The sequence below is a fragment of the Lissotriton helveticus genome, chromosome 7, assembly GCF_964261635.1.
Source record: "Lissotriton helveticus chromosome 7, aLisHel1.1, whole genome shotgun sequence".
Taxonomy (NCBI): domain Eukaryota; kingdom Metazoa; phylum Chordata; class Amphibia; order Caudata; family Salamandridae; genus Lissotriton; species Lissotriton helveticus.
In genome coordinates, this window is record NC_136068.1 from 701,688,015 (window position 1) to 701,702,545 (window position 14,531).

The following is a 14,531-nucleotide window of genomic DNA, read 5'->3' on the forward strand; positions in this document are numbered from 1 at the left end:
TGTAAGGGACACTGATTGTTAATATATCACGATTTAATCCACGGGTACTCAACTACATGATGTTGTCCCACAATATATTTTGATAACATGGCCTACTCAGGGCATGACCAGCTCCATTAAAAGGTATAAGGTACATTCTTATCTCAAATGCTGGTATGCTCATATCGTGATCTTGTGTCTACATCTCACACAAGAGGAGGAACAAAAAGTGCACGCAAAATGGAGACAGCAAGTGTATGGCACCACATCATCTGCCTAAATGAGAGGGGTGCTTGTGTGGATAGCCCTAGGGGTCCATTTATGGCAGATTCACATAGGATCGATGAGCAGGAGAGACGCGATTCCAGAGGGCCAATTAGACGGATCGCCACTTACATTGGTGGGCATTTATGACCCCAACTTTAATCAGACAGCCCTCTTTGATACTCTCACTCCGGCACTCTTCTGTGACGCAGTCCCTGGGACATGGGGCGGCGACTTCAACTGTGTACCATATGTGGTCTGCTATTGCTTTGTTCCCTCCCTTCCTGGTGCTTGCTATATCCGCACATCACAACACTTTTGAGATTGGTTGGATTGTGTCTGATTGTATGATGTCTGGTATCTGAGCCATCCCACTGACAGCGAGCTTTCATTCTATTCACTGGTTCATACCGCCCACACTAGGTTGGTCCTCTTCCTATGCATGGAACCACTAGGCATGCAGATTGCCAGGATGGAGTACTTAGCCCGTACCCTGTCCGACCACTGTCCATTTCTGGTGACACTCAGATGGGGAGACCGTGCCCCAAAACACCGACCTGGAGGATTCAAACCCAGGCCCTGTTTGACCCCTCCTTCAGGGAAGCCCTATCGACACATACCACTCACTACTGTGAACTAAATAAAGACACTACTCCGACCAAAACAATGGAGTGGGATGCCCACACTGTGGTCATGCAGGGGAACTGCATGGCTGCATCATGAGGGGTCCGACGGGTTCGGACCGAGGAGATGCTCACTCTGGAACAGTAGATGCGCTTCCTCAAAACTGTGGTGTGGGGCCATATTGGAACGACTCCACCACAAGGATTTTATACATAAGCTACGCCTTCCGGCCGCCCTCTCAACCTATTTAAGGTCAGAATGTGTATGTATACCTTTAACAATTTAATCTTTTTCTATACCCCCTCCTGCCCGAGGCCCGGGGGCACTCTTCTTCAACCCTTCCCTGGTGTCCCCCTAGCCTTCTTGAAATCAATCACATTCATTCACTTTAACGGTCCTCACCCCTCCTAACTTTCCCCTGCACCCCTTCCACTCTCCCTGGATCCCTCGCATTCCTCTTAGGTCCTAGCTTTTCGTACTCTGTCTGGCGCCCTCTTCTCCGCACCTATTGGACTACACATATCATGGAACTCAAGGGCACACACACATACAACATCATCTATCCCCCTGGCCTCTCAAAAAAATCAGCCAAACGGTTTAAACACAATTTTATCAAATCACACCCTGAAACCCTCTTCGCTGATCCTTATTTCGGGCACACAACCATGGACATCATCTTCCACATGAAACAGAGTACCCAATGGAGGAAAGTACTCCTAGCCACAAGTACTGTCTCTTTCTCGAGAAAATCAGCACATGGTCTAGATATTTCTATTGCCCCTTCCCAACTCTTCCAAGCAACAGCAATCATTACTATCTACAACAGTGGTACCATCCTCCTACAAGCTTCGGACCATAGCCTAAATCTCCTAGATAACATCTTCCCCATCATTATAGAACAATTGGATAATCCCCAAACTGCCTCCCAATCCACCCCCACTTTCATCACACAAGTTGTTTCCACTCCTACTCCATTCGCTTCCTCTTCCCCGAAGACCCTGATTACCACTCCCACTGATTCACCGAGCGGCATCTCTCCGAAACATTGGACGCACCCTCCACCTAGCATAGCTGCGACTACACCCGCACCCCCCAAAGCTAATGAAATCACTCCGGGTACGACCATAGCTCTTCACCCCTCCTACACAACCACCACCCCTGTCATCGCTCCCCCTACCCCATCTCCCCTTCACAATACCACACCTCAAACTGCCCCCTCTCGCTCAATCTACCCCCACCCAACACTACCGAAACTACACACACACCCACTACACCTATTGAACCCATCCCAGGAGTGATCACAGCTCCCCCCCTTTACAGCATTGGTACCTAATTCGGGAACCACCATAGCTCCCCATCCCACTAACACAACCCCCCACCAATCAGCGTTCCCTCTACCACTCCCCCCTTCACTACACACACTTAGCAAGGACCCCACCCAGGCCAACCAAACCCCTCAACCCAGTCGCCTGCACTTTACAGGTCACCTCCTGACCTTTCAAATAAATGTCCACCCTTTGAAATCGCACCGCCTACAACCTCACTTCACACACCTACCCACCACCATCCCTCTACTCACCTACCCACATTAACAACCAGCCCACACACACATTCAAATATGCTTACCAACCCTCTCACACCTGCACCTGTCTGTACACCATTCCAGCCCACTCTTCAGACACACACCCCTATGTTACCGCCTCCTACCCCAATCATTACCACATCGGATACCAGATTAGATGAGATCATGTCCACACTTCATTCAATCAAAGAGGATCTCCTCGTTTTTAAGGCGATGCTTTTGAGACAACCATGGCTCTTAAGATCCTACAAAACATGTATACCTAGCAAGCCCCCAGCCCACATATCTATCACCCCCATACGTCATGTTCCCTGCTGGAATTCAATACCCTACCGTAATCTATCCTCCCGCCCAATGCGTTCCACCAACCCATTCTCGGAGAGCGATCTTCTCTCCTACGAACCCTACATCGTGAGTCCTGCCTCTGCCGGACACATCCCCATCCCCTCTATCCTCTCCGACCCTAATAGGCTCTCCTCCCATAACAATAGAGGAATAAACAACAACAATCTTAGTAAAGTCCCAATCACGCAGGATTACACCACCCCCGCCACTCCTCGGCTTAAATGCACACTCCTGAACTGCAGATCAGCCTCTAAGCATGCAACCGACATAGCAGACCTCATTATTTCTGGTGACCTTGATCTGATAATTCTCACCGAAAGATGGCTTACAGAATCCTCCCCACCTCTCATTGACATCCTAGTACCACCTAACTATGACATCATCAGGCTGGGCAGGAGTGGCAAGACAGGAGGTGGAATTGCATATATCCACAGGAGCAACATCACGGTTAATAGAGCCATATCCCCTGCACTCCCCTCCTGCGAATACATATGCCTGGACATCAACAGTAATGGCAAACCTGTTTGTACATTACACACTATCTATCACCCACCTGGTGATAGCCTCATCTTCACAGAACACCTCAGGTACATGGTCACTACATACACTGGTCAACAATACACCCCAATTTTCCTGGGTGATTTCAACCTCCACTGGAACGACCTCAACGATACTGTGGTCAACAGTCTCAAAAACTTCCTCAACGCCCTTGACCTCAACCAAATCTGCAACAGCCCTACACACAATAAAGGCGCAACTCTGGACCTAATAATCTCCAAGAACAATTTCACGCATCTGGAGTCGATCCTCCCCTGCGATTGGTCAGACCATCACATCATCACCTTCTTTGTCAATGAAACAGTTAAACTCAACCCGGCTCAATCCACAAAACCCAAAGTTTGGAAAAGAGACTGAAAAAAACTCAACCCAAACAGGTTACCCATTTCCAGCCACAATCTACTCTTGCCCCCTGCTGATGCCTCTGAAGTTCATGATCTCACCAACCATTAGCTCAACTCCATGACTACCATATTTAACGAATTTGCTCCCCTTCAACTAAAGAGAGTTTCCACAAAAGACTCTAAACCCTAGTTCAATGGTCCAATTAATGATGATAGACGTTCTCTCAGAACTGCCGAACGCAACTGGAGATCAGTCCCATCCGCCAAGCTCCTCATGATTCTAAAGGGAAAGAGAAATGCTTACTACCGAAAAGATAAGGCGCACTAAAGCAGACTTCTTCAGTCACCAACTTGACCAAGCAAGAAATCGACCAAAAAAACTCTTTGAATTAATCAAAACCCAATCCAAGGATGCACCTCAACGTCCACAAGACCTAACTCATCCACAAACCACATATGAAGAATTCTCTACCTTCTTCAATCTGAAGTCTGAGAACATCAAGAAAGATCTCCTCAATGATCTAAGCTCTCACTCTTGTCCACTCACCAAAACCTCCCCTCTATCCATAAATGCAACACCACAAACACCTTCAAAGTATTTTTTAAAAAACAATGCAGTATCGTCTTCCTTTAACACTTATTCTGAAGATGCTAGAGGCAAGATTCTCATTGCCCTGAAGCCTGCCAATCACTTCACCGACCCTCTCCCCGCAAATGCGGGTAAAGAAGTTACCCCATTGCTTCTCCCACTCTGCACCAAAATCATCAACAGCTCACTCCTACAAGGTTGCATCCCAGACTTCCTGAAGGTGGGGCAGGTCTCTCCCATCCTTAAGAAACCCACATTTGACCCCACGGACCTAAACAACTACCGACCTATCACCAATATTCCCACGCTGGCCAAACTTCTAGAAAAATGTCTTCCACATCAATTAACAAAACACATTGACCACTTCAACCTTCTCAACAAACACCAATCTGGCTTCCGAGCAGATCACAGCACGGAATCAGCCATGACTCACATCATTGATGATGCCCTCCAAATACTGGATCAAAATGGATCATGCCTTCTAATCCTCCTAGACCTCTCATCAGCCTTCGAAACAGTCAAACACAAGAATTTGATAGATCTGTTGAACAGCAGAATGGGCCTATCTGGCTCAGTGCTTAACTGGTTTACTTCTTTTCTGCAAAACCTGACACAAAAAATCAAGGTCAACAACACCTTCTCTAATCTGTGCCAGTTATGCTAGGAGTTCCACAAGGATCATCGTTATCACCAACACTCACCGATCTGCTACAAGTGTCCGACGTGCAATTCCACATGTACGCTGATGATATCCAACTCTACCTTAAGATCAACACTCTTGAAGACATCAACCAACACTACCCTTGAGACCACACAAACATGGTTGGCAGAGAATCACCTCAAATCGAAATGCCTCAAAAACAGAATTCCTCCTAAGTGCCCCACCTGCCAAAGTCCCCATAGTACATGAATAGATCAAACACCTTACTGCATTCAACATTCAACCAACTATTGTGGACTCAGCGAAATCACTGGGCATAACACTGGACTGCAACCTCAATATGTAGAAACACATTAGTAACGCAACAAAGGGAGCAAACTTTCAGATTAACACACTGAGGAAACTGAAACACTTCCTACCGGCCAAGGACTTCAAGATGGCAGTGCAAGCTCTAGTTCTCCCTCGTCTGGATTACGGAAGTGTCTCGCTTTGCGGTCTCCCTACTGCTTCTACGGCCCTCCCTTAGAGCTTCTACCCATGCGGTAGCGAGACTCATCACTGGCTCAAAATGAAGGGCCCACATCACCCCTGACCTTAAATCTCTAAACTGGCTACATTTGCAGCCAGAATTCACCTGAAAATAGCGTGCATGACGCATAAGGCCATACACCACAATGCACCCAGCTATCTCACACAGAAACTTACATTATCCGGCGGAATAAGATCCACGAGAAGTTTGGAAAACCTACTATTGAAGCCACAAAGATTCAACAAGAAAAAAACATACAAACTCTCCTTCTCTGGAATGACGCCCAGGATTTGGAATGCCCTTCCCCCGGAAACAAGACTGAACCCCTCCATTGCAGCTTTCAAACGGGAATTAAAAGGCGTTCTTATCGCAAAATTCTCCTAAACACAGACCTATGTTTCTGAAAGTACATATGTACATGGTATCAATCTAGACCACCTAAGCAAGCTATCTGTCGTTACCATGTCTCCTCAGCTCGCTCTTGTCTTGTCGGGCACCTTATTGCTCTTCTTTTTGTCGTTCTCAATGATGCTATTTCTATTTTGACTTACTTACCTTTACTGTATTACCTTCTCTCTCCAGGTCACTTCCAACTGCCCTGCTCTATGATTGCCCTGTGGCTTTATGTACTCTTCCTAGACTTATGTTATTATTATCCCCATGTACTGTAAAGTGCTCCGATACCCGCGAGGGTCTTGTCCGCGCTCTATAAAACTCTGAAAATAAATAAATAAATAAAATTAGACTGGATGATGAAACAATAGTCGAAACTCTGGCTGCCATCAATACTGCTTTCCAGAAACATTATTGGTCACTTTATGTGGTGGAGAAGGCACTGTCCCAATATCAAATAATCGCTTCCACTGCCTAAGCTGACACGGATGCAATGAGCCAACTTGGATGCGCACTGCCAGCTCGAGGAGATGCGGTCTGTCATAGCTCAGATTGCCCAGAAAAAAAAACCTGGATCTGATGAACTTCCAATTGAATAATATGCTATGTTTAGTGCACACCTATCTCAGAAACACCTAGAGGTTTTCATCGAGGCTAGACTGTGAGGTCAGCTACCGTAATCACTTTTTGGAAGTGTTGATTGTGATCCTTCTCAAACCAGGATGTTACTAAAGGCTCTATCTCTTTTACATTTAGATTAAGATACTGGTTGAGGTGCTGGCGAACAGGTTACTCCCCCTCATTGGTGCCCTTGTACATGAAGACCAGTCAGGTTTTATTCCTGAGCGTAGTACCTTCTTAAATATTTTCCAACTGTTGCTTATGGTGGATTGCTGCCCTCTCATCAGTCAGGCTTTCGCTCAGGCTTCTCTACTGAGACTACCCTGTTAGGTGTTATAGAGAATATCCGAGCTTTGATAGACAGAGGCGAAACGGTGGCACTTGTGCTTCTTGTCAATACCAACAATGGATAACAAAGGGTCTAGACAAATTGTAAATTGGCTGTGTGCATAAAGGAAACATCCAACAAGTCCACCGAGAGTGTGTCACCGTTGGATGAGTATTCCCATCAGATCACCGACCTGTACCGCCCTGCATCATTTGGGGTCCTTCACCCGAAGGAAGGTGGTTTTACCCACTGTGGACTGGATAGATGCAGCCCACTTATGATGGGAATATGACAGAAGTGCATATAAAATGTTTATGGTATCAGGAGGTGAGCTGAAAAGCAGTGCATGTGTAAATAATACGTGATAAAGTGCAAAAATGTGCTTAAAATTGAGTAGTGGAAATGGAAGAGCAATTTTAATATGATCCTATCCACTCTCAAATAATTAAAAATCAGAGCATAGTAGCGTCAACAAATAGCTACTAGTGTTGTAATATGGTCGACATGTTTCTGCAGTTCTTATGAAGCCTCGAGGTCTTCTGCTGCTTCCTCAGGACCTTACTAAATGCTACTGCATAACGTGAAATAACGTGCTAAACAAAATTCTTAAATATCACCTGGGATTCGCCTGATGAGGTAATCCACGGATCGCCCAGTATCAGCAGGTAGATATAAATAAAAAGAAAAAGATACACAAAATGCACACAGTAAGTTACAACATATGGCACTATCTTGATAGTATCAATACATCGCCAATACAATTTATCGGTCGAGGATTCTATTCTAGTAATCCAAAATTAGCCATCATAATATTTAGGCGAAATCATTTCATCACTCACCTATATTATAGGGAATGCACTCTCCACCTCACCTGGCTACAGCTCAGGTAAAACGGACCACCGCTCTATAAAAATATATAAGGGGGGGTAAGTCAGGGAAGGAATTTACAAGCTCCGTACATCATTAATGGCAGACATTGTTTGTATGGTGTCTGCTACTGTTAACCAACTCAGTTGTATATAATTTAAAAAGACTAGGTGACGTAAGATAGGGGTGTTGTCTCCGTCTTGTCTGCTTGTAAGGCTCAAGTTGACCACCAGCCGAACACCGGTAAGGCGTGTTTAAAGTAAGCCGCCGAGTTTTTTTACATGGTAGCTAATCGGTGCGAAACCTTGCCTCGCTCATGCCAAACATACCGACTTAGATTACCAAATCAGCTGTCACCGCATTTTTGTAGATTACAAATAATACATGCTGTGCTAATAAATGGTTAAGTGCTCTGCGGCGCACAGAGCCGTAGCTATTGGATACTTGAGTTCTGAGTAATGAACTCGTCCCCGGGTAGAAGTTACCGCGCTGCAATCTAAGATGCCATTAAGCAGATGGTGTAAGCGCTTACCTGTCCGTCGGTCCTCCGGACGTCCGTCTAGGCTGTCTGGAGGGAGGTACCGAACCGGGCAGGAAGCCGCCATTCATAACGTCTACAACGTGAAAAGTGTGTCACGTGATCACGTGACCTACGTCATGACATCCCGAGTTTCTGGGAGTTGTAGTTGTCTCATCCCGTAGCCGTGCATGATTAATTAGCCAAACGGGTTAAAATCATGTCGGCGGGGTTACGGTCAAAATAATCTCTCAATTTAGGCATTGGTAGTATTTTTTGATCACACCACTATTCACAACTGCGAGGGCATCGTGTCACGTGTTCGCGTGGTCCACGCCCCCACCTCTAATGTATCTGGGAATTGGAGTTCGCTTTTTGTTAAAGGCATTATGAATACGATGTTCGAATCTCTCCTAGAATAGAGACACTATCGTGATGTGAAAATTATGAGCAGTTGTAAAGACTAAATTAGTATTAGAGGCTACGCAGAAGGTAAAAATATCACTAGTGGCTAATCTTTGTTTATTAAACAAAATAACTTAATATGAAGAGGTACAGGAAACCTAATGTAATTCTGTCGCTATCAACTGTTAGTAAGGACCCAAGGGTTATGGTCAATTAATTATGTAAACCCACGTATAAGAGTGTATCAAGAGTCATAATGAGAGCAGTTCAATCTTCTTATTGTGATGGTATCCTCAATTATCATGGGCAAAGATCTCATGACATATTTAGTAGTGTTGTGGACCTAACAATGCCCTAATGTGGACCTTGACTGTCTCATAGTGTCATCCATGGGATATCTTCATTAAGTCCCATCTTGTCTGTCTGTAATCTATACACCCATTTTTGTTCTCGTTTGAAGAGGAAGGTGTTGATGTCTGTTATCTGCGATGAAATCATGGGTTGCTCTAGTACGGTCCAACGCAGATCCGTTGGAAGATGTTGAAGATAAGTAGTTAGGGATGATAACAAGTGTGGTCAATAAACATTCCCTTGGACCCCCCCTTTAGTTGTAGATATACTTGTGCTTCTTGACCTCAGTGCCGCATTTGATACGGTGTCACATGTGGTACTAATACGGATACTCCAATTGATAGGCATTTGTGGCGCTGCCTTAAATTGGATTAAATCATTGTTAGAGCATAGAACTTTCCAAGTCTTCTCTCAATCTGCCTGTTCAGATATCCTGACTTTTAAACACGGAGTACCGCAAGGCTCAATTTTAAGCCCGCTACTTTTTAACTTGTACATGAGTCCGCTCGCAAAAGTAGTAGAAGAGACTGGATTGCTGATGTTCTCCTATGCTGACGATTCTCAGCTTCTCTTCTCTCTTTCTTCCGTGGGAAGCGATAATCCCTCCTCCTTAAAACTAGGATTGGAAAAAATTGCAGGGTGGATGCAAGAAAACTTCCTCAAATTAAACGGTGATAAAACCGAGTTAATTGTCCTGGGAAAAAATAAAGAACTTTGGGGACCCCAACATTGGCCATCAGAAATGGGTACCCTCCCGATTCCAACTACACAGGCTAGTAATCTAGGATTCATTGTCGATGACTCGTTGAATATGCACCAGCAAGCTGTGAAAACATCGGCCACTTGTTTCACAATTCTAAAATGGTTAAAAAAAATCTGCTGGATGCTACCAGAACACACCAAAAAAAGGTCATCAATGCCTTAATAACATCCAGGCTTGATTACGCCAATGTGTTATATCTGGGGGCAAAAAAGGCAACGATCCGCAGACTGCAAACAGTGCAGAATGCAGCGGCGAGACTAATATGGAAAATCCCAATTTTTTCATCCACCTCCAAATACATCCGAGAGCTGCATTGGTTGAGAATAGAGAACCGGATCAAATTTAAATCCCTATGCTTCATGCACAAGATCTCCACTAAAAAAGCCCCTAAGTATTTACAAAATCTAGTCCGCCCTTACCTCCCTTCTCGGGCTTTGAGATCGACAACAGCCCACAATTTTGTTATCCCTAAAATAAAACGATCACGCATGGGTGGAAAATCCTTTGCTTTCCTTAGTCCCTCACTGTGGAATACTATGCCACTTGCACTGCGCTCTGAGGCAAGCTATATATGATTCAGGAAGGCCTTAAAAACTTGGCTATTCAACATCTAAATCGCCGGTCCTGTCATTTACTACTGAATCATAGCGCCGGAAAACCCTTTGTTGGGTAGCTGTTGCGCTATATAAGCTAAATAAATAAATAAATAAATAAATGCCCCCAACTATGAGTTACCTTATGTGGCGGCACAGCTGCAATGGCCGATGCGTTGGATGAGCACAGCCACTTGCCCAGAGAGGAAGGACTTTTGTAGGATTCTTGGGGAGACTCAGAATTATACGTGGTTGTCAGACCATGGTACCCATATGTATCGGGAGGTACATCAGATGAAGGTGGTTCGGGTGAGCTGACAATGTTATGTTGGTGGCAAGGGACATCACGGCCCGACGTTTTGAATTAAATTCCCTGGAAGGTGACAGTAATTGATCTCCTGGGAAATTTTTATAATGAGGGGTGCTTTATGTCCTTTCAGGACCTCATGGACACCTATAGGGTGGTGGCTGGTCAATTTCTGGTATATCATGCATCATGCAATACAACATGCAACACACAAAGCATGGGGTGTCAGCGAAGCAACGCCACCCCGATTATGACACTGCATGCATTACTGTCATATGGGGACACACGGTGGGCCATTACCATCCTCTATAATGCATTAACTTCTACCGTCCAGGTGGCGGCTGAGGGGGCCGAGCCAGATTAACCACAATCAATAACAGATAGGCAATGGGCCAGGGTGCTTCAGCATGTCAAAGGGGTGTCCTGTAATCCATGCTTTAGGATCACGCAGTTTATTTACAATTATCAAGCTTGTCTCCCACAACACCGCATTAAACACATGTGCCCCAAAGCATCCTCTGAGTGTCCCAGGAGAGGAACACTCGACGCAGGTTTATACCATATAATCTGGGAGTGAGTAGTGCTGCAGAGAGCTTGCGGGTAGGTGACAGGGACCACAGGAGCGATTACGGACCACACACTGTCACCGACACCAAATCCTGTCTCTTAGGAATCTGACTCAAGGCCAAGGGGGATAAATACCTACACAGGCTTATTGACCTTGCTTTTATCAAATAGTTAACTTTGTTTACTCCCCTGTTTATGCTGTTGTTTCTATGTGTTGGACGACATATTGTACCGATAACATAATGACGCTATCATTACCCACTGTGTTAGTTCATTTTATGTTGTACATCGAAACAATATAATAAATATTTTTATAAATGCACGTTTTGATGCTTACCGCACAAAAATCTATGTCTCCATATTTACTAGCCATTTTTCCCCTTTAAGTTCAAGGCAGTGGGGACTGTCGAAATATAAGAGGAATGTAAACTTTAGCCCCATCGATAGCCAATATTTTTATGGCGGCCTTCGAGAAAGAATTCATCCAGAATGAGATTGCCCCCTTTTATGAGTCTGTCTCCCATTGGTCCAGATACATTGATGACATCTTCTTTATCTGGACCGATGGGAGAGGAACTCTGGAAGAATTCCTCCAATGGATAAATGCAGCAAACCCTAACCTACACTTTACTTCCCATATTAGTAATGAGAAAGTAGAATTTTTGGACATCGAAATTATAAATGATGCAGGGACTCTAAAAGTAGATCTCCACATAAAACCCACCGCAAGGAATACACTACTAAACTATCGTAGCTTCCACCCAAGATCGCAAAAAAACAGTATTCCCTTTTCTCAGTTCCTACGCGTCAGGCGCAACTGTACAAACCTGTGTGATTTTGACAAACAAGCTGCGATAATGCGATCAAAATTTATCGACAGAGGTTATCCCCATCGTTTAGTAAGAGATTCTTACAAACGAGCACGGTATTATGACCGAGACTGTCTTCTAAGAACTAAACCACCAAAACCTAATGACCAAATAGTCTGTATAACAAAGCATTCGACTATAAATGAAAAAGTAAAACAAGTTATAAATTCGAACTGGCATATACTAAATAGCAACTGCTCTAGTGAACAGAAATTGATGAAGCCCCTCTTTGCACACAAAAGAAACAAAAACATAAAAGAATTCATTGTTCACTCTCATTTCAAAAACAGTACAAATGAAGAAAACTTGAGTCAAAGATCCATCTTAACAAATAATCCAGTTAAAGGGACCTTTCCATGTTCCTCATGTATTTCATGTGGAAATATTTTGCGAGGCGAAGAATTTGAACATAATGATCACAAAACAAAAGCAAAGGAAATGTGGAATTGCAAATCAACTAATGTGGTTTACTTCATACAATGTCCTTGCCTTTTAGGATATGTAGGAGAAACCTCACGTATGATTCAGACACGCTTGAGCGAACATCGCTCAGCTATAAGAACTAAAAAGATTGCTTGCCCCATGGTAAAGCACTTCATAGAGAAGGGTCATTGTGCTGAAGACTTTAAATGGAGAATTTTAGAAAAGATTCACACCCCAGACTCCAAAGGTGGTACAGCTATCCGAAAGAAAAGGGAAGTTTTCTGGATTTTCGTTTTTAATACTTTTCGCCAAGGCTTGAATAACGAAATTCCGTGGGAACATGCAATCTGCTGAAAATTTCTTTTATTAGAAATAAATACATGCACGTACTTAACCTACTTATAAATACAATCATGATATGTCCGAAGTTACAATGCCTATAATAATTAGAATGAAATATTGATGTAACAACCATCTAGGCATGGCCTTATTCTAAAAATATTAAAAACTCCCTTATCTACAAGCGAATATGATTCAAAGAAGATATAACAATTATCCCCCTCTTTAACGAAACAAGTAGCCGTCAATAATTTAATATTTTCAACCCACCTAAAAAATGTATCCTTTTTACCTTCAATGACATGCCAACGAAAAAGGAGAAAAAATTAATTAAAACTATAAAATTATAGTCTCCTTTTTATCCTGCATACAACGACAGGCGAATACAAAAGAACAAACCAACTAAAACTACAGAATCAAAGTCTTTTTTCACTTGCAAGCACTGACAACGCAAGCGCCCCACCTCTATCCCGCAAGTGCATACGACGACAGGCTAATGCAAAAGAACAAACCAACTAAAACTACAGAATCATAGTCTTTTTTCGCTTGCAAGCACTGACAACGCAAGCGCTCCACCTCCAATCATTGGAGCTTACGCGGTAACTCCGCCATTACTTGTTTATGCTAGAAATCTCCCCTCGAACTCCTTATGTTAGACTACTTAACCAGAAATATAAAACAGGTGTAGATAATCTACACCAATTAACATGAGTATATATATACACGACTCGCGAACGTGCAATCAATCACCATTTCCCGCGTTTGTATTGCCAGACGGAATAACCCGCCGCCGGACATAGAGAGCCCTGCCGATTATCCTGAGGTAAGAGTTCAGACCAAACAAATCGCTACGCATTAGAGTTATATCCCTTTGCAATGGAACTTAATATCCACCTTTTTATATCCACAGGCAGGGAGATCTTTTAATATTAATCCTTCATGTACAAGGCTCGAGAATCTTTTTAGCACCATCCATACCTTTGGAATATAAGACTCCGTTTTCTTGGGTAAGACTACTAACAATATAGGCATTTTTTCGCTCCTGTTTGAAATCCTTATAACAGAAAATAGAAAATATAGACCTAACTCTCGCCCCCCGTTCTTTTTGTACTAATAGGAAGCCATCCAAAGCAGCTCATCGTTAACAGATCACATCATAGATCGTAAACTGGGCTCAAGACATTGAAAAAATAGTATCAAAACCAATAGGTAAGACCATATCAAGTACAGATAAAAGAATTTTAGAATTCCGTTTTGAAATCCTATGAGCAATCCCATTTAATTAAAACTACTACTGGGAATAAGAAAAACATATATACTTTTGGTTTTATATATCCTCCCAAAAAAATAGACATCCAGAAACACCTTGGAAGAATTCAACTTTTGATATTATCCAGCGCTGTTCTATACAAAGGGCTCCGGCCGGCGGGAATCAATTATTCAACTTCTAATCAATCAGGTAAAAAACGGTTAAAAATATGTTTGTCTAATAATCTAATCTAGAATAACGAGAACCAGAAAACTTTAAAAACTAATAGTGAGTATGATCTCTCCTACCTAAGCTCCTGCAATACTTGACCAAAAAAGAATCAAACAAGAAGCAGAAAATTTATTCGACCATTTTCCAAAATAAACCCGACTAGTAAGTATTTTAGACAAATAAATTAAGATAAGAGAAAACCTTCAGACTGCAATAGCTGAAAAACTAAAAGA